Source organism: Crotalus tigris, unplaced genomic scaffold (assembly GCF_016545835.1).
Source record: "Crotalus tigris isolate CLP2741 ecotype Arizona unplaced genomic scaffold, ASM1654583v1 scf7180000017952.28453644438:3035480, whole genome shotgun sequence".
Classification (NCBI taxonomy): domain Eukaryota; kingdom Metazoa; phylum Chordata; class Lepidosauria; order Squamata; family Viperidae; genus Crotalus; species Crotalus tigris.
The window spans coordinates 670842-693721 of NW_024096741.1; positions in this window are offsets into that span (position 1 = coordinate 670842).

The window sequence follows — 22880 nt, forward strand, 5'->3', positions numbered from 1 at the left end:
TGGCTTGTTATAGTTACTTCTATAATAGGAACCAGGAGGCAAATTCTTTATATAAATTGATTGATTAGTTATATTTTTTCTTTCTCTTCAAACTACTTTCAGAATGGCTTGCTTTCTGAAGAACATTCAATCAGGAAAAAATATTAGTGACAAGCCACCAACAAACTTACTCAACATAAATTTGATAGGATGGATCCATATATATCATTCAGATCTCATTCCTGACACTTTTTAAGCATCCAAACTTTTCATAATTCTTTCTTACTTGCATCTATAGTTACTATTAGAATAAATTTGACAGCTGTGACTTCTTTGCTTGTCTTGAGGAAAGGTTGATGAGATTGCGTTTGTTTAATGAATGATTGTATTTTACAGAGATAAAAAGTGCCTACATTATTTTGAATTATATTTTCATTAGACTTTCAAAACTGAGAAAGCCACTACTTTTGTCTGTGTGATTCTATAACATCATGTTACATTAAAGTCATATCCTATTGGAGTCATAGGCACTGTAAGAGTAATTCAGTTTTATCTATCAAGAACTTTTAAAATATAAATTATTTCCAAAACAACATGTTTCGGTTACCCTGATATGCAACAAATAGTAAAATATGATTTAGAACTTCTAGCTGTTAAAATTAGTTTCTTTCTCATACATAATTCCTTTGAGATTTAAAATATATGAAACAAGCAGTTTCTACATTTTATTGCCCAGAAGGTCAAGATAAAACAGCACAGGAACTTTATAAGTTTTCTGCAAAACACTGTGCACAAGATTTATAGAAATTTCTTTAGCGTACTCTCTAAACTAAGAGAGAAAACAGTTAATATCATGGTCATTTGCTAGATAAATTTTCAATAATTCATTTTAATAAACCACTCAATACAGACAATTATAGTTTTTCATGATTGATTATAATTATTATGAGTGTATATTTAATTGTATAAGAGCCAAACTATAATTATGAGATAGCAACATCTTTTTAACTTCTGCATCAGTTCATGGACTTCTATGAAAAAGACAAAGATTAGCATCCATGTGATTAGAAATCCCAAAATCTTTTAAAATATTCCAAAAGAAAATAAAAACCAGAGTTTATCTTTAAAAGGGTATGTACAGTAGCTAGCAGTGGATAACATCTTACGAAATCTAAAAACATTTAAAATAAATCTCAGCTATTGATTTCAGTGAGAAAGATAAAAGCAAGTGCTTAATTGTAATTGAAGCTAAAAAGAATTTTAAATCTTTAATTCCTTTTACTATTTATTTATTAGATTTACATCCAACCTTTTTCTCTATGAGCTCAAGGCAATGCATAGAGTACTATTTCCTCCAGATTTTTTTGTTACAATAGCAACCTTGCAAATGCATTTGTCAGTGATTTAGCAAAGAGTAATTGGCGACGGCACCAAATAAGCTGCCATAGTTGAGCTGGATTTTTATGAGGCCTTCCCTTTCTTAGTTCAATGCCCTAATAATATTAATTGATTAATTATGTGCCATTAAGTAGTTTTTGAGTCCTAGCCATCACACAGATATAATTTTTCTATGGCAATCTGTCCCCAATCTGTTCTTTCAGGCTTTCCAACAGTGTACTCATTGCCACTGTGACTGAGTGTGTCCATCTTGCTGCTGGTTATTCACTTCTTCTCTTTCTTTCTACCTTTCCCATTAGTAGAACCTTTCCAGGGAGCTAGGTCTTTGCACAACATGTCTTAATATATATATTCATTCAAAAGGGCTGCCAGTTATTTCAACAGAGTATCATCTCATACTTATTGTCTCCATCTGTATTTCTGCAATGTGTTATATAAAATAAGAGATGTCCTTTGTTTTCTTTTCAATGCATTAAGCAAATTCCCATATTTTATTATCTCCAAGCATTGTATCCGCATAATATATATCTGTGTTTTCTACCTAGAATTTTCCTGCAAGTGCAGGGTTCACTTACTTCAGCTAATCCATTGGTTGCAACAAGAATTGACCGATCAGCTTGTTGGCTCAAGCATGGCATTGTGGGCTGAGAGAGAATGACAAGCCCAAAGTAAGCCAGGCGGCTTTCATACCTAAGATAGAATTCATGTTTTCCTGGTTTCTAGGCTGGTCAATCACTAGGCCGAACTGGCTCTCAGATTGCATCCATATAAATGCATCACAAAGTTTTGTTTTAAAATTATTTTCTATTAGTTTTATTTAGAGTACTGATTATTGGAATCAATCCATATCTAGGATTTACAATCTGAACTCTGTTTCTTATATTAATATCTATAGTACTTCACCATTAGGAATTTTACCACTGATTTTTCGTGTAGCATAGATTACATCTGTTGTTAAGCATTTCTGCGACCTAACAAAGAGTTAAAGTATGATTAATTTGTTCCATTCAAATCAATTGAAGAATCATTCATTAAAAATGTTTGGACTGGATTGAGCTTGTAATAGTGCTATCAAAACAGATCACCAATTTAAAAAAGGAAATCCATTTCATAAACATACCTACCTAACATCCATTAACTTCAGTTAACTAACATGACTTGTTTTGATCCTCCATACAATATATGTGATTTTGTGTTAGGCAGAGGTATCAGAGCTCCATTAGTCTGCCAGAGATTGCACTCACCACTTTCAATCCAGGCAGGATAAGACATTAGAATCAGAGTAGTAATGATAGATACAGAATTTCATATTTTAGTTTTAGTAAATACTTAAAGCCCAAGCAGTTATATTTACAGAAGCAATGTGAGCAGGAAATATAGCAGCTTCAAAGATTCTGCCCTCCCCCTTCCTTTCAGGAGCATTTAGCTCCTTTTCTGCAGTCTCAGAAATCGGAAAAAGAGTAACCTCTAAAGCTGTTTTAGACTGAAGGTCAGAATTCAAAGGACTGGTAACTTAATCCACGAACTCTGTAATCACATTGCTATTGGAAACACACGAAAGAGCACCCGTATTCTAGATATTTTTAAGCAATGTCAATAACTATACAATCTGGACAGGCTTTTTTCAACATCATAAAGCTTAAAGTTTTTTTAGGCTGGTAGTTGCAGGAAACTGAGTTGCTTCATGCTACTGAATTTGACTTTATGCTCTGGAAGTTAAGAAAACCAAATTGTGTATAAGCTAATGAAAATAGCAGCTTTGGTTTGCTTATCTAATACCCAGAAGAGAGACACCTTTTTCAGACAAGATGCAAAAAAAGTTTTAACTATTATTAGGCTTTAGACACTTTCAAAGTACTAACAATTAAACATAGTAACAGTTAAACATGTTTCTCATCTAATGTAAAAACATTTTCAGATATCTGTGTTAACCCCAGTCAGGCAGGCCATATATACTGTATGTAAAATTAAATAAAGTTTCACCATAAGTATAGAAAATGTTGGTTATCTTTTCATCAAACTTAATTCAGGAAGCAGCATATAAATCTCAGTACTCTGTTAAAAACAAATGAGACTTAATTTGAAAATGAGACACCATTGTATGGAATAGTGATTGCCTAAGATTCATGTTACTTTTAGGAAAAGAAGTCACTGAAAAGCAATAATCACATGTTACTATCATGTCAAATCCTTCTGGCTCATTAATAGAACTCCAATTAGCTGAGGGCTAATCAGAAAGTCAATCATTTTTCTTTCTCTGCCAATCAGAGATGAAGTTCCTGACAGAGACTTGGTGGGTGAAAGTATTACCAAAATGGTTTTATATATGTACAATTTTAAATGTAAAACCTATTTAAGAATATTTTAGTAATTTTGTTTTACACAATAGGCTATTATTTATTTGACAAGCTGAAGGATTAAGTTAGTCCAAGTACTGTTACACTTATGATGGATATTATGGCAACTAATTATAAAAATATGCCTGACTAACCGCAGACCGATATAATAATAATGTGGGGACTAAATATCATATAATACAATTCTTTATTGGCCAAGTGTGGTTGGACACACAAGGAATTTGCCTCCTTGGAAGATTATTACTAGGAAGATTTATTTGTTTGTTTGTATTCAGAATACCAGAATGAAACAATGAACTGATGTGTTTAGTGCTTTTCCCAAGATATAGAAAAAGACAAGACAGGACAAGACTGGAAATCAGCTGGGTTGAAGCACTGGAAGAGAATCAGCAGTTAAAGCCAGAGTTCAGCTGAAGGAGCACAAATTTGCAGACCTACAGAAAGAAGCATCATAGAAAGGTGACCCAAAAAAAGAGAAGGAAACAGAATTGAGCTGAACTTCTTGGCAGATCTTTGGCCCTGGAACATTAAGTAGCAATAAAAAGAAAGAAGGCCAGATTAAGAAGGCCACATGTCTTAAAAATGACATCTGTTAGGACGGAAGAAGCATGTCTTCTCAGCTGCAGTGCCCACTCCCAGAGTACCATTCCCCCCTGAGATTTGTGGAATCTCGACCTTGCTAATATTCTGAAAATCCTTGGGTATGAGAGCTAGAGGTTAGTTGATTCTGTCACTATGTTTGTTTCCACAGAAATAGAGCACAACAGTGATGAAAACTGTCCTGAATGCATATGGGTCAATATAAAGGGGGGAGGGGGAATGACATTGCCATAGGTGTATACTATAGGCCGCCCAACCAGAGGAAATAGATGAACTTGTTGCTAGTCAGCTAACTAAGGTATGTAGGAAGCACACCACAATAGTAATGGGGGACTTTAATTACCTTGACATCAACTGGGAGAAACTCTGCACCAAGTGGAAGATCAAACAAATTCCTGACAAACCTAGCAGACAATTTTGTCTCCCAAAAAGTAGAGAAAGGAACCAAGGGATTAGCCATATTGGACCTCATCCTCACTAACAGAGATGAAATGACAGAAAGTATTGAAGCCACAGGAACCTTGGGGGGAAGTGATCATACAATATTGGAATTCAACATTAGGGAAGCTCAAGCAACAGAACACGGTCAAACTAGAGTCTTGGACTTTAAGAGAGCTAATTTCAATAAACTTAGAGAGAGCTTGGGAAGGATTCCATGGATGAAAATCCTCAAGGGGAAAACTGAAGAAGCTTGGGAAATTTTGAAATAATAAAAGCCCAGTGTAGCACAATACCAACAAAAAAGAAAAATAACAGCTCTCAAAAGAAACCAGCATGGCTGCATAAAAAACTCTCTGATAAATTGAAAGATAAAAAGGACAAGTATAAAAAGTGGAAAGAGTGGTACATAACTAAGGCAGAATATCAGCAAATAGCCCCAGCCTGCTAAGATAAAGTGAGGAAAGCTAAGGCTCAAAATGAACTAAGGCTAGCGACCAAAGTAAAAAATAACAAAAAAGCTTCTTTCAACATTTAAAAAAACAAGAAAAAGTTTAAGAAAATGATTGGTCCATTAATGGAGGAAAGTAGCAAGAAGGTGAAAGCAACAGGGAGAAAGCAGAACTATTCGTTTTTTGCATCTGTCTTTACACAAAGGGAAAAAACAGTCCAACCTATCAAAAACAGTACCATAAAAAACAGATTAGAAACACAAGTTAAGATAGGCAAGAAAATGGTAAGTGAGGATTTGTCCAGCCTAGAGGAGTTCAAATCACCAGGACCAGATGGATTACACCCCTAGGTTCTCAAGGAACTGGCAGAACCACTGAATTATATTTTTCAAAGATCCTGTAGCACTGGGGAAGTACCAGAGGACTGGAAGAGAGCTGATGTAGTTCCCATCTTCAAAAAATGGAAAATAATAGATCCAGGAAACTACAGACCTATCAGCCTGACCTCAATACCTGGGAAGATTTTGGAAAAGATAATCAAACAACGAATCAGTGAATACCTAGAAGCAAACAAAGTCATTACTAAAAGCCAACATGGGTTTTTCAAAAACAGATCATGCCAGACAAATCTTACTGCATTCTTTCACCATGACAAAATTAGTGGATATAATTTACTTGGACTTCAGTAAGGCATTTGATCAAGTAGATCACAACCTACTACTTGATAAGATAAAAAAATGTGGGTTAGACAGCATCACCACCAGATGGATTCGTAGCTGGCTGACTGGCCGTACTCAGTGTGTGTCCTCAATGGAACTGCATCTACATGGAAGGAAGTGTGTAGTGGGGTGCCCCAGGGTTCTGTACTGGGCCAAGTGCTCTTCAACATCTTCATCAACGATTTGGACAAGGGGATAGATGGGGAACTCATCAAATTTGCAGATGACACCAAGCTGGCAGGAATAGCCAACATTCCAGAAGACAGGCTTAAGATACAGGAGGATCTGGACAGACTTGAACACTGGGCGCTATCTAACAATATGAAATTCAATCGTGAAAAAGTAAGGTTCTACATTTAGGCAAGAAAAAACAAATGTACAGGTATAGTATAGGTTGTACCTTGGTCAATACTAGTAACTGTGAGAGGGATCTTGGAGTCCTGGTGGAGAATCATTTAAATATGAGCCAGTAGTATGCTGCAGCTGCGAAAAAAGCCAACACAGTGCTAAGCTGCATTAACAGGGATAGAATCAAGATCATGTGAAGTATTAATACCACTTTACAATGCCTTGGTAAGGCTACACTTTGAATACTGCATCCAGTTTTGGTCACCACGATGTAAAAAAGATGTTGAGACTCTAGAAAGAGTACAGAAAAGAGCAACAAAGATGATTAGGGGACTGGAGGCTAAAACATATAAGGAACGGTTGCTGGAATTGGGTATGTCAAGTTTAAGGAAAAGAAGGACTAGGGGTGACATGATAGCAGTGTTCCAATATCTCAGGGATTGCCATAAGAAAGAAGGAGTCAAGCTATTCTCAAAAACACCTGAAGGCAGGACAAGAAGCAATGGATGGAAACTAACCAAAGAGGGAAGCAACCTAGAACTAAGGAGAAATTTCCTGACAGAACAATTAATCAGTGGAACAACCTGCCTCCAGAAGCGGTGAATGCTCCAACACTGGAAGTTTTTAAGAAGAGACTGGATGGCCATTTGACTGAAATGGTATAGGGTTTCCTGCCTGGGGTTGGACTAGATGACCTCCAAGGTCCCCTCCAACATTTTTATTGTTGTTGTTGTTATCTTTCTTATGACCTTAGTTGAATTTTTCCTGCCACTATTACTTTCTTTAATTTTTTGTTATTGTGTATTGTGTTCTTTTTTGCTGACCTTCCTTATACTTTTGCTATTGTGTATGATGATTTCTTTTAGTGATTTTAATCCTGTTTGCACAACTCAGAGTTACAAATGTGAGATGTTCAACCATATAAATATATATAATCAACCCATAAATAAGAGCTGAGCCACACTGAGAGATTCACTAACATTTTGGAAAGAGAGGAAGCTGCAGTTGAATAATTATCTCCTGCCCAACATTCCTGATGAGAGAAACTGGTTAACACACAATGGCAGACTCAGAAGCACAAATGGTCCCCATAACACCAGTGGTGCTGTAACTTCAGGAATCCCACAACACAGAAATGGAGGGGAAAGGGGAGAAGGTTCAGGAAGCACAAAGCTCTAGAGGCCAAGAGCTAGCTGGCAAGGTGAAGAAATGGAAGGAACCCTGAGAAAGTCACAACCACCAACTTTCAAGAAAGCTAATTCCTTGTCAACAGCAGAAGGAGCCTTCAAGAAACAAGCGAAAGGCAATACCCAGTCTGCTTGGGACATGCAAGTCATTGGAAACACAAATAGTTCAAGTAGAATAGTTCAAGTGATTCGAAATAATTTAAAAAGAAAAAAAATTGTGTTTGTTTAAACAAATAAATATAGTAGAAAAATATTAGTATAGGGTTGGGTTAGGGTAGTGTATTTAGGAGTGTATTTAGAATTAAGAATTACATGTGACTGGAATATGGAATGGTAAATAAAGCAGAACTGGATAGGCAGGGGACACAAGATAAAAATAATTCATGGGAATAAGGAAAAAAACAAAATTCTTTGTGCTATACATCTTCGTATATATCTAAGATATCTTTATTATGAAGTATACTTTTATAACAAAATTATTTTTAAGAGATTTGTTCAATTTCTTGTCTTGTTCTGACATCAAAGGAATCCAGAACATGTGTGTATGTATGTATATATATATATATATATATATATTCTGAGGTTTTCGCGGGTATTTGTATGTAAGTCTTTGGTTGTTCGGGTTTTCTCCCGCGTAAAATTGGAAGTGTCTTGGCGACGTTTCGACGAAGTCCCATTCGTCATCTTCAGGCTGGTGTTTTCAGCTTTGTGCTTTGAGCAGCAATGTGTGGTCTTAGCTGTTTCTTCCTTTTAACTGCCAGTGGGGGTATGAACTGATTGGGTGGGAGCTTGGCTGTGTTCTGATTGGGTGGAGGTGTGTTCTGAATGGTTAGGGGCTTGGCTGTGCTCTGATTGGCTGGGGGAGTGTTCTGTTTGGTTGTGCTCCCCCAGCCAATCAGAGCACAGCCAAGCCCCTAACCATTCAGAACACACCTCCACCCAATCAGAACACAGCCAAGCTCCCACCCAATCAGTTCATACCCCCACTGGCAGTTAAAAGGAAGAAACAGCTAAGACCACACATTGCTGCTCAAAGCACGAAGCTGAAAACACCAGCCTGAAGATGACGAATGGGACTTCGTCGAAACGTCGCCAAGACACTTCCAATTTTACGCGGGAGAAAACCGGAATAACCAAAGACCTATATATATATAGTAGGAGTCAAAAAATAGTACAAAATGCAATAAATGACATTATTTAACAATAAACAATATAAATATTGTTAAAATAACTATTGACAATTCTTAAAAGCCAGAGGTGTGTCTTAAATCCCTTTCTGAAATGTCATGAGAAAGGATTTCACATTTTGGAACCCATACATGAGAAGGCCTTTTGCTGTTAAGTACAATAAATTGGCCTTTATAACTAGAAGTGTCCTCAAATGCTTATTTTGATGTTAATTATGAGATAAATTAAGATACTAGGTCATTATCTTCAATGACCTAATCCCAAGCTATTTAAAAACTTTAAAAGTTAAGACCAACACCTTAAATTCAACAACTGAACAAACAGTTGAGATCCAATGTAGATATTCCAATATCAGTGATATGAGATTGCATACTATTGGCAGTTTTTCTGTAGCATTTTGCACCAAATACAGCTTCTGCCACTGGAAAAACCTGATTGTCAGGCTTTTCTCAAAAGCAATGCACCTCAAAACAGCACAAGCAGGAATTCAAGGATACAAATCTCTGATAAGCAAATTTGGTGTTTTTCTTTTAAAAAAATAGCTAATGAAGCCATTGAAAAATAATTGTATACCTGCTGTATATCAGAGGCAAACCCTATTTATAGTAAAGTTAAGGTTTAAATTCTTGTGTCTTTTTAATCCTATCTATGTTATGCAGAAGTGTTGAAACTATTCTTTTTGGAAGAAGGATACTTTCTACCTGTCCTTTGTTTCAGTAACATGCTAACCTGGTTTCAGGCTATTCTTACCTTGCATTTATCTGCACTACCTATTTGCGCTTCTACCGGTTCCAAACTGTTTCAGGATGGTGATGTCATTCTGTACTTAAAACCCCTCACCCACTGTGAAAGCTATCTTTAGGGGTGTTTTTCTGCTGCATTTTCTAAGTATTGTTTTCCTGTTTCATTTGCTTAAACTGGTGCTGCTGTTTTGCCTGGTTTTTTAAAGCCAATTCCTTCATTTGGCTACATTGCAGAAGTAAGATTGCCCCATCAACTGGCTTCATTGTTGCTATGGACTCCTAATATCTTTCAGTGTGATTTTTCAGAACAGTGCTGCAAGAGTTATAACATTTCCCCTTCACAGGGAACACTGCTGGATTCGAACCCAACAGAAACTGAAAAATATATAAATCTTTCCTTGAACTTCATCCATTTTCATTTAATCTCCTTGAAAAAAATAACTTGATTGACATTCTGTTTAATCATTTTTCCTATCACTTAAGGCAAAAGTCTTGCTACCTGGGATTTGGGAACCTTGCTATTTGAAACCAGCATAAAACTGTACTGTATCAGGAACAGTACACTGGGGATAAATATAACAACATTCTATTACCATTAAATCCATTGAGAAGTATCCTTAGACTATACACTTGCATATTCAGGGAGGAATTCAAGCCAATTCCAAGCAGATTAAACTACAATAACTGAATCCGGTTTCCTGTTGATCAACAATAGCTTTACATGCATTTAACTCTAGTTTGCTCACTCTCATATGGTCAGTTTTTAGGCTTGGATGGTAAGAACCAAGCGTTACCCGTATGTTGATGGCAGCCAATTCCAAAGCCTTAAATAATATCCCTCAGGATATTATTTCACATAAATTTTGAATAGTTTCTGAAACAAAATTGATAACACAGCACTCTTGATTCTGAAGAGCATTTCTCCAACCTCGTCTTTGGGACATCTGTTTCTTCATCTTGTAGCTTGTTATTATGAATCCAATCAGCATTTACACATTTTGACTGGACAGGTGAGATAAATAAACAGAGCTAAGCATTATTTAATGAATGTAATACTAAGAGAATTTGACTACTTGTACCACAAATTAATTTGTAGACACAAGAAATATTTGTAAATAAAGGAAGGAAGAACTCCGATAATTCAACCCGTTAAAACCTAAAGCCTTAATACAACCTACTTCTTAAATGAATATCACTTTTTAAAAAAGATAATGAAGTTCATCAATGATTATCTTGCCATAATTTATTATGCAATCTTTAAAATTTGAATATTGAGCAATTGGCATACGAATTCCTCCCCACCCTACATGTACAAATACCAGCAAAGTTTTAACCACACCAGCCAGGTGATCATTTTCTTCTATAACAAATTCATAGATTATACTGTAAAATCAATTTTTGATCAGTATATAGTACAAATATTTTAGACAGATACGTTTGTATGAATGGATCTTTTAGGAAAAAAGAACAGTTGTTTACGACTTCTTCTCTAAATGTGTATGGAGATTTTCAGTCATCCAGGTCATAATTATCCCAAAAGTGCTTTTTCACCAGGCTTTCTTGTTTTTCTTTGAAGACATTTCGCTTCTCATCCAAGAAGCTTCTTCAGCTCTTCTTCAGAAAAACAAGAAAATCCAGTTGCCTTGTGAAAAAGTATTTTTGGGATACTTCTTCTCTACTAATGGGCTGTTCTATTTTCATTATGATAACATATCATAAAGATAGCAGTACCCTTTTATGCTACTACTGAGCTTAAGAGCTGAAGAAAATCTAGAAAAATAGAATGAAAAATCTAACCACTTTTAAGAAAAATTAGAATTCTCAGAATGTATTAAAAAAAACTGCTAAAACTGTTGTCTGTGAAGATATATTGGTCACTTCTCCCAACTCATGCTCTCCATTCCACTTTTATAACACATCTTATTGACCCTAAAACAGTTAGATGGTAAATAGACTTTAAGCAGATGTTTCAGTGGCCATGGGAACATGGCTGGATTTTTTATTTTTATGTATTAGAGAAGTGAGTTATCCCATCATTTCATGTCTCTGAAAGAGATGACTCCTTGAGCAATAACCAGTGGTGGGATTCAGCCAGTTTGCACCACTTCGGCAGAACCGGTAGCTATTTTTTTGTTGCCCAAACCCAGAATGGACTTCCAGAAGCAGCATCCACACAGAGAACTGGTTGTTCACATATTTGAATCCCACCACTGGCAATAACCCACCACTCAAGGCAATTCTTTTCATAATCCCGTAAAATAGGGATACAATCTGAAATAATTTGCTGGAAATTGTTGATTGAACAGATCAAAACTTATTTGGTAGGCAGAGTTCTCTGGATTTGCTCATCTAGATAAGACCAAAGTTTTACGAAAATGAGCAGAAGGGAAACATCCACTTACATATTTCCTGGTGGAATGGCCTTTTTTCCTTTATTTACTCTTAGTGGAATTGATATTTAGGGTGTAAGGGAAAAATCTTCTTTGATACTGAGGCCCCAGAAGATGTAAACCCATATCAAATTCTGGTTATTTCTAATGGAATCAATTTTTTATTTCCTTTGGGACATGAAGACAGGCTTAAGAATACAGACTGCTATATGACTAAATTTAGAGATAGGCAGGATAAGTATGATGCAGTTGATTCTTCTGGTCCTCAAGTCCTGTTTGAAAGTTAGCCAGAAATTAGACACAATTTTCCCTGTATTGTACTGTATCTATACGTGGCCTATACTTTTCAGTGTAAGTATTGGATGAAGTTATATATTGAATTAGTTTTTAATGTTTTGTATGTTAGTTTGGTTTCTGCTAGTAGACCCAATAGTCCATTTCAATGTTATTTGCTTCAGCAATAACTCCTGCGTGGATTATCAGGAAAGTGGTCATTATTCAGTGGAAGAGCACATATCTGAGTGTCAGAAGTTTTGGGTTCAAAGCATCCACGGCTTTGAATATGTTTCTCCTGGAAAATTATGCATAAATTTATATGTTTTGAGTATATTATTATGAATAACTTTGCATACATTCAAGTCAGGGTAAAGTGGCTGCTACTATATTGTATATTCATTTTGTAACAGTAAATAGGCAATGAACTTTATTTGAAGTTACACATAAGATAATCTTGCATATCCTTACCTGTGAATAAATTAATGGTAGACCAGAAATGGACTCTACTCCAGTATAAATAATAACATCAAATAGAATGAAATAAATATTTTGTGACTTATTACTTAAAAATTAATACATGATTATGATTAAAATGCTAAAACTGAAAAAGAGCCATATACCATCACTACATAACTAACCTAGTCCTTAATCAAGAATTAAATTTAAACCATATAGCAACCTATTGCTCTGTCTTCTCTTTTTTATAATAAAAGACATTACTCCAGGTATTTGAAGATTTTGCTATCAGCATTGCATAGATTGTTTGTGTTTTCTTAGTGATACATATCCTTTTAGTGCCCTTCATGGCACTATAAACTCTAGAGCTGTATGCTTTGGGTATTTTTTGGAAACTTAAATTTTTGTAATGGCATTTTTCAACCCCCTGCTTCTAATATTTATTGCCTAGTTTGTCTTCCGATCATATAAATCACATGAACTGTGGTCATAATTACAGAACAAAGAGCTGGAGATAATTGGTTTCAGAAAGTGGTACACAAGAGGGAAAGAACCTCATTTTCCTTAGGAGGCAGAGTTGTAGTTTCTTTCCAAATTGTATTTTCAATGGGCTGCAGGCAGAAGGAAGAGATCAACAAGATTGCCTCCAGGAGCAAAGGCTGGTTTCTTCTATGCCTGGCAACATTATTGGGCGCTCACGTCAAAAGAAGCATTGTCCTTGTTGTTAGTTGTTAATTGACGTTTTATGTTATGTTGTCTCCAGAAAGATCAAAGCATTCACAGAAACGCCTTAATAAAAATACAGAGTCAATTAATTGTTTAATTGAAAACATTCTTTAAATGTTAATTAAGGATTAACATTTAATCCTGCTTTACTGTTGTTTGCCTGGTTTGACTATTTTTTTTTCTTGCTGCAGACAGTTAGACCATAACTTTCTCTGGCTGGTTGTTGTTGTTGTGCCATAGTCTTTGGTGTTTAAGTATTATCTGTGTGATGCAAATGGTTTATTTGGTTGCCTCTGAGTCATGGTCTGGTTTCGGGTTGTTGGCTGGCTGGCTGGCTGTTGTTGAGACGTGGTCTGGTTTCTTGTGGGGTATTGTGATTTTTGTTGCTGTGTGCCTGGTTGTTGTTGCTGTATGCCTGGTTGTTGTTGCTGTGCCTGTTTGTTCATTTTAAATGCTGCCTTCGGGATTGAAATAGTTCTTTCGTTCTCAGTGGTAGGTAGATTAGGTCCATGTCAATGTGTCTGTTTATTGACATTGGTGGAGAACCAGGTTTCAAGGAATTCTCTTTCTCCCCTTGATTTTGCTTGGGTTACAACTATGATCCTGGTTAGATGGAACTTGTGTCCTTCTAAGTCTTTGTGGACGGATATGCGGGGTAGTGGGTCATGTCTTTTGATAGTCAGGAAGTGTTCATGTAGTCTGATGGATAGTTTTCTTCCTGTTTGGCCCACATAGTTCTTTTCACAGTTGCTGCACTGGATTCAGTATATGACTCCTGATCTTTGGTTTTTTTCTATCTGTTCCTTAGGTTTTGACAGGGTCGGTCTGAGAGCTGAGGCTGGTTTGTGGCTATTGCAAAGTCATGTTGGCATAGTAGTCTTGTTATCATCCCTGAAACATTCTGTACATAGGGAATTGTGGTTTGTCTGGTCATTGTTGTTCCTGTTATAGTTGTTGTGTTGCTTTGGTGTTTGTATGGTTTGTGTGTAGCGATCTCCAGATGAGGTTTTGTGGGTATCAATTTCTCTCGAAGACTATAAGTATATAAGTGTTTTTGTTCTGCTGATATGGTTTCTGTGGTGTTGCAATGGGATTCCGCTCTTTAGAACAGTGTTCTGATGCAGCTTTGTTTGTGGTATTTGAGGTGGCTACTGTGGAAATTGAGGATTTGATCTGTATGTGTTGCCTTCCTGTACATGGATGTTAGAAGTTGGCCATTGGTGGTTCGGGTTACAAGGACATCCAGGAATGGCAGTTCGTTGTTATTCTCAGTTTATAGACGAGCACAATTCAAAGCGCACTGAATGGAGATGAAACGTTTTCAGCCAAATCGCCAAGCTTGGAGATCAAACCCCAAACGGCTTCCATTTCTCTCTTCTTTATATCTATTTTCTTTACCTTTTATTGGCTGATTAATCTATTTTCCACTGGTTCATCAGAACCTATACTTTCTCTTCCTGAAGTTGTTCTACATTTATTCTTGTTCTACCTATTTCTTTTCTTCCATGTCTATTTTTATCCAAAATCCATTCTCACACTCAGATCTCATCTTTCTATTCTTTAGGAACGCTCTCAGGTGTCACAACATCTTTCTCGGTGCACAAGAAAGGACCAGTAGGCAGGTACGAGTGACAGGCGGTTTATTCCATACAGGAGAAAAGTCAACGCTGGGAGTGAACTACTCCCAGTGCTTAACATAGTTTCCCTGCTTCTGCAAGCCAGATCCGGCATGAAGTTCACATAAGCAGCTGTTCGGGTCCTCGCTTCCTTCCCTTGCAAAAGGCACGCAGCAGATTATTTCTCGGAGCAGACCCCAGGTTGCTGAATTCCGGCGCCCAATAGCTGATGGCCTCCCGGAACTGGCCCTGACCTTGGCTGACGGAATCTGGTCTGTGGACAGTCCTGGCGGTGGCGTCGGCCGGCAAGGAGATCAGTAGGGAGACGGTGGTCCAGCGCTGGGTTCCCCCCCTCCTTTGCGTGTCGGGCCCATGGGGCTCGACATCAGGTTTTCACCATCATTAACCATATTAATCATACTTTTTGACTAATTAATTCCTTTGTTACATATGCATATGAATAGACCAGACAAAATTGTATACATCAATAAAAATAACATTCACCATTTTCTTTTCATGAAGTTCCACATTGTATTTGTAACAATCTGTAGCATATTGAGGAACATTCACTGTCATCATACTTCAGTTGCACTTAATAAATTGCACCTTCCCTGAAAAGAAAAGGTGATGGATTGAAAAATGTTTAGCACACCCATGCATAATTGATAGGCTCCCTAGTGCAAATAAGTGTCTACTAAATAATTAAATTTAATCTCATTATAAGAGTTTTCATAATGGGATAATTTAATTAAATGAAAGCCAAAGGGTTTCTATGGGTTGAAAGATGCTCATGTTGCTATATTTGGCTAATGGTCTAGGGATACTATAGTGAAGAAGGGTAATTCACAGAGGTGCATGCATTATTTAATGAATCCCTTTAAGATAGAAGGACAGATCAATGATAAAATGACAAGTTATCATTGCTTACAAAGCACATTTAAACAATCTGGTAATTGTTCAAAAAGAACAAGTATGCAGTCTGTTATAAGGGAGGACGTTTTTTTTTTACTGACATTTACTCATTCTTTTCTTCTCAGATGTTTTAGTTTGTTACATTGTTATATTATAAAATTTTGTCTCCATGTCAGAATGAAAATAAAAAGAAAACCTTACAAGCTACTGGACAGTTAGCTCTAAGTGAAATTATAATGGCTGCATCATGTATATACGATACTAAAAACGGATAGCTGTGTCATGTGGGACCCATTAACAAGCTTTTTCAGTGGGCAGAGTTTGGGATTGTGTCTCCAGAAGCACTTATCTATACTAGATTTTTCAATCCATACAGACTAAGTAGTTGTCTTGCAGGTGATCAGTTATGAATTAACATGAAGGGAAAAATGTGCATCTGAGAATGAGGAAAAAAAATTCTGTGAACAATTATGATCAAAATACAAACTCATAAAATGCAACGGAAGTGACCCAGACTAAATTAATTGCTTAATTATATAACTAGAAATGCAACCACAAAGTTTGTGCATAAACAAAAATAGTGGTAGATTTCTGTAGACTACAAGCATAAGTTTGCTGCATGTGAATGAACATAGCTAGGTTGATTTGTTTCAGATTAAAGTTCAAGAAAAGAAACCACAAATATAAGAGGAAACTGAAATACTGTAATGGCTTTTGCACTGGAGTATCATAAATCAGGAACTGAGGTTTTTTTTTTTAAATGTCTCTGATTACCCAACAATACACTGTAACTTTTCTGGAAGACAGTGAAAATGTATCTTAAAAAGGAGTTTTTAAACATATCAGAAGGGCTGCATATACTCTGTTGGGAAGCTATGTTCCATCATCTGTTTTAGTCATGCTATCAAATGTTCAGAAGATATCATGTAGTCCTGTATTTATATTGCTAAAGGCCATTGCAACAAAAATTAAGCTTTTTCATTTTGTATGTATGCATGTGTGTCAAAAAGCAGATCTAGATATAAACTTTTGTTTTCAGGAATGTTGCATCACCATCACAACACAGAAGAACATGCAAACACAGATGTGTCCATAATTGTTAGAAATAAGAAAGTTCTATTCAACTTTTCATTGGAATAATTGATTTGGTTATTTAATTATTACTGATAGTTATATTCAGTTGCATAATTGTTTTTTCCAATTTCTTTTATTATTTGTTAGCCAATATTTGTATTTTGAAAATTACACAGCTTTCAAGCTGAGTTCAAAAGCACCATATTAAACATATGTTTTTCAATCATCATTCAATATTCTATAGCATTTAAATAATTATGTCAGTTGCAAGGAACCAGAACAACTTTGCGAATAGGTCAAACAGTTTCTTTATTGTTGATCACCCAATTCACAAGAATCTCACTAAGGTGGCTGCATTCCCTTGGGAACCAATACATAAAGTTTCACTAATCAACTCTATGATGTTTCTTTCTAGGAAACAACTCCTGCCTCTTTAGTCCTCTTTCGCTGTGATTCCATCATAATTATGTAGGATTGCTTAAAACAAACCATGCAGTCTTGGAACTTTGTCCATTCAACCTAGATACTCTGAATGTCTATGGATATTCTTAGACATCCAGGTCATGGTTGTCAGAACTGAAAAAGCTTCTTGGATTAGAAGTGAAAGGTCTTAAGGAAAAAACAAAGTCCAGTTGCCTTTTGAAAAAGCATCTTTGGGACATTAATATTCTGAGTTAGCATCCCATTTAGGAAAAGGAACAAATATTTGTTAATCCAAAAGTCTTAAGAATTATTTTATGAATTTTATGCCATTTGCAAAACCATATAATTCACATAAATGATATCATTTGCAATAAAATCTCCATTTAACAGTCAAATCCTTGATTCAGTGGTCCTTCATTATGCAAAAAATATGTCTGCTGATTTGAGGTCAAATAAATAGAAAATTGAATGTTTTGGGACTACTGCTGAACATTATGTAATATCAAACTACTTTTATGATTGGTTTAGAATGTAGTTTTAGTTTAATTTCCAGAAGTAAATGTGTATAAGTTTGTTTGGCATTTAGTTTGATCTCAGTGAGATGTGTAATTTAAGGTGACCAACCGTCCTCCTTTTGGGAGGATAGTCCTCCTTTTGTGAGTTCTGTCCTCCCTTGAAAAGTGTCCTCCTAAATGTCCTCCTTTTCCATATACCGTCCTTTTGGGAGAACAGTCCTCCTTTTGGGAGTTCTGTCCTCCCTCGAAAAGTGTCCTCCTACATGTCCTCTTTTTCTATATATGAAGACTAATCTGCAGGGCTTTTTTTTCCCTCATAGAACGCTCAGAAGGCGTTCCAGGACCTTTTTTTGATGTTTTTTTTCAACTTTTACATGAGCTGTGCTACTCCCCCTATTGCTTTCGAAAGCCAATAGGAATTGCTGCTGAGCACGCCAAAACACCCAGGCGACAAACTTTGCACGTGCAAGTTGCAGGAACTTTGCACCCCTCACTGCTACCCAACTACACCATCTACTACTTAGTTCCGAAGATAGCTGGAGGAGACTGGAGCAGTAAGTTTCTCTTGATCTTCCCTGTTCAGTTCTACACGGGGATGCACAGGGTAGGCAGTGGTGCTGGGGGGCGGCTGGGGGGGTGGCTGCAGGGTCAGAGCTGGCACGGCTGGTGCTTTGTGAGCCACGGGGCCAGCTCTACTGGGATGCACAGGGTGGGCAGTGGTGCTGGGGGGCGGCTGGGGGGGGTGGCTGCAGGGCCAGAGCCAGCGCGGCTGGTGCTTTGCCTTTGCGAGCCACAGGGCCAGCTCTACGGGGATGCACAGGGTGGGCGGTGGTGCTGGGTGGCGGTTGGGGGAAGCGGCTGCAGGGCCGGAGCTGGCACAGCTGGTGCTTTGCGAGCTGCGGGGCTGGCTCTCCACGGCAGGGCAGCAGTGCTGGCAGGGTGGCTGTGGGCGTGGCAGGCAGTTGACCTTCCATGGGCCGTGCCAGCTGGTGGTCTATGCAGTGCTGACCTGCGCTGCCACCACCTTGCCCTGCGCACCTACGTGGCCGTCCTGGAGCGCCTGGCTCACAACACCTGCTTCTGCCACCCACCCCCACACAGTCCAGCTGTGTAGATTTTTGGACAAGTGAGAAATCAAGATTGAATGTTGATATTCTAGCTGCAGCACTTGCCGTAAAATTCAATATGAAGGATATTTGTTGTTCAGATATTTCCAGTATACTGTTAGAAGATGATACATTGACAAAAAATATTCATTCAATGGAAAAGTACTCATTTAAATAATTAATAGGCATGTAAGCATAATTACAATATAAAATGTTATTGTTACAAATGTTTTTATTATGCATTTATCATATTATAGTGTATTCTGTATTATTGTTGCAATAAATACAATCTTTCTTTTATTTACGATATTTTTTTCTTCAATTTATTCATGTCCTCCTTTTCTTTGTAAAAAAGTTGCTCACCTTAGTGTAATTGGGTATCATCATAACATCATATGATTTACTACTCTACTGCTTTTCTTGTTGGACAAAATCTTACACATGAATTTGATACTATATCATAACAAAAAGATAATTGATTGATACTCATTTATTATGTATTTGGTAAGTTAGAAGGAAAACATAAAAAACATAAAAAGAAATATTAGCATAGAACAAAGAAACTGGTCTAGCATAATTGAGAGTCTTCACATTTGGGACCTCTTTATTATGCATTATTTCCTATCAGGTATTTTAAAACATTGGAGCCTATTGGACATTTGATCACCTTGATATTGATATTAATAGTGCCAGATGGTTCAAGTTCCATGTTATCCACCCGTCCCCCCAACAATTCACAATTCCAGTCTTTAAAAGTACAAGGTAGTAGTACCACAGTTCAGTTTGCCTGTTTTAGACTTTACTTCAAAATTGTAAATTTTTTTATTTTTCATTTTGGCAATTCTTTCTCGTGTGTAGATTTCAAGCACTAGAATTAATTAATGGTATGTATAATGGTAATAATTCAAGGTGAAGGAAACTAAAATTGGGGTTTCCCAATTGACAATAATCAGCCTCAAAAAGTTATTCTCATGAAACAATTTGAATATTCCACTTATGTTTCACAGCTTAATAATACTGTATTGTTCTTAACCAGGCATTAGCTTATTATTTGATTTAGATAATTTCTGCCCTGAAAAAAGTTAATCCAAATATATTAATTCATTAATGTAATATTTGTATCTAAAAGTGTGTGTGGTTTTTCCATTTTTGTATATCTGTCATAGATTAAAACAAACAACTAATGAAAAATTGAAATACACCTGATTTACAATGTAAATACATTATTTGTATTTAACTTTAAATTGCACCATAACATTATCTCATCAAACCTTTAGCTGGTTTCTTATCAGTCCCAGATTTTTCCATTATCTATCTGTTCTTATGTCAAAACACCCAAACTTTCCTTTGGTTACACAATAATATCACTCTGAACTCATTCTCTTATTCTTGTATCAATTCAACATTTTCTTTTCATGTATTTCCTTAGAGTATATCTGGGACTTTCTCTCAACTCTCTCACTTTTTTGGAGGGAAAGGAAGAGGGGGATCCTCAAGATGACTTGTTTTTTTCACATATACTTGCAGAGTTTTTGTTTATTTAGTTAAAGAAGTTATATGGCTGCCAGCTCACACAGTGAATCCAGGCAACTCACAACACTCAGTAGAAACAACACCATAAAACACATCATATCCTTCACACAAGGTGTGAGAACCATTCACACTGTTGACCCCTATCCCCCCATCCAACATCTTCTTAACCAATACTTGGGGGAGAGCCATCCCTTCAAGGACTTTTAGAATGTTAAAAGAGTGGCCTTGCTCTCCAACTCAGGTGGAAGCTATTCCAAAGGGCCAGGGCAGATACAAAGAAGGCACATCATCACCCTTGAGGAAAGGGACATGGATGTTAACTAAAACTGCATGCTAGTATAAAAGTTGAAGCAAATGTCCTTTAGAACCACTTGCAAGAAGGCAAAGAAATGTCTCAGTATTCTTAAGAAGCATTAGTAATAGAACCTTTGATGACAAGGTGTGGTTAATTCTCAGCAAGCCATATGAAATTGTAATAAGTAAATGATATCTTAAATTTGTAGTGGTCCTCTTCCACAGATGATAAGACCTCAAATAGTTTATTTTCTAAGTTATAAAAACCACAATGCATAAACTAATAAAGTTATTATAAAGGATTACTTCTGTAATTTTCCTTTATAGTAAATAGGGAATGGTTTTTAAAGTTAATTTTTCTTTATGTTATGAAAAAAACAGATAACTGTAAAGCAGTTATTTGTTTCTAGAGGATGGGAAGAAGTATTTTATTGTGAAAATACTGATAAAGCTAAGAAGAGCAGTTACTAATTTAATAAAAGATTAGGAGTTTTCTATTCCAAATCCTTCCCTTTTTAAAAATGTACTTTCAGTGTCAACACATGTAGACTTTCTTTTCCTACATCACAATATCACTCTGAATTCATTTTCTTATTTCTGTAATAATTCAACCTTTTCTTTCCTTGTATCTTGTTACACAAAGTACACAAATTTATGTTGGGGAGGGACATCATTATAGTTCACTGTTCATTTAAACTTCAGACCTCTACGTGCAGATACATAGTCAGAAATCTGTTGACAGAATTTCCTGTTTTCAGTTTTCCAATTGCAAGAAAAACAAATCCTGTATTCAGTTTGAATATATGATTGCACTTTCCAAGAAGAAGAAAATTATGCCACTTATATATTTATTAATTTACCAAGAGAAAATTTCTCCATTGCTATTATTGATACTGCACGTATAGACAGCTTAAACCACTCAACATGCTAAAAATAATGCTCCTTTGCTGAATAAGATTTTCTTTATATTCTTCAAGATTTACCAAACTTTATAATGACTGCACAAAAGAAAGGGATGGAATTTAAGACTTTTAAAAAAGTTGTAAAAGAAGCAGACTTGATATATATATTTCAAAGTGGCAAACATATCTAATATTCCTTCTTCCTTCTATTTTCCCCAGAACAACAATCCTGACAGGTGAGTTGGGCTGAGAGAGAGAGTGACTGGCCCCAAATCACCCAGGTGGTTCTCCTGCCTAAGATGGGACTAGAATTCACAGTGTCCTGGTTTTTAGGGTGGTGCCTTAATCACTAGACCAAACTACTGCTCACCCTAACTCCCCTGAGTCAAAGCTTCAAGAATCTAATATGTGCTCACAACTTTGTTATGGCTTCTTCCTCACAGCTGTCTATGAAGAAATTCATTAGGCAGTTGCGTGGCTTAAGACCATTTGCCTTTCCTATTATGCTACATCCACTTAGATTAGATCAGGAAAGGAACTGTACACATAGAACACCTGTTTGCATATGACATTCCATAGCCAGCTGAGAGGGCATGTGTGATTATTGTGAAAAACTTGATTGTCCTAAACTAAAGGTGGCTTAAGAAACAATTACAGTTGATGGCCTTTTATTTACTTATTTATTGGATTTTGATAATAAGACACTCACAAGGAATCATTACCCAAGTCCAATTGATATGCATAGTGGAGTTCGTATTTTATCTGTTCCTGAATTCATGGAAAGCTTTACGTAAAATCTTACAATTCTTTCATTTCTAATTTAAGAAATATAGATTAAGTTGTCCATCCAATGAGACTGCTTTTACTGACACTTGGATTTTTTTAAATAAAGCTCTATAACAATAATTTCATAGGCATACTTTCATAACACTTATAATCAACATTCGATTTATGTGATCCATTTATAATATGACACCCTAACGATTAAACATAACCATTTACAACAAACGGAGAAATAATTTGTTTAGCGATATAATCAGAGCAGAGGCCACACACAATAAAAGAAAGCATTCTGGTTCTAAAATGAATAAAAATTGATTGTATCCCTATAAAAAGTAAATTGGCAGAGTGTTAATTGCATTTCACATAAACATCTGCAGCAGGCTGACTCGTTACTAGGCTGTAATGCAATACAGGACACTCAGGAATAAATGCATCCTTCCAGATGAGTTCATAGATATATTCTAA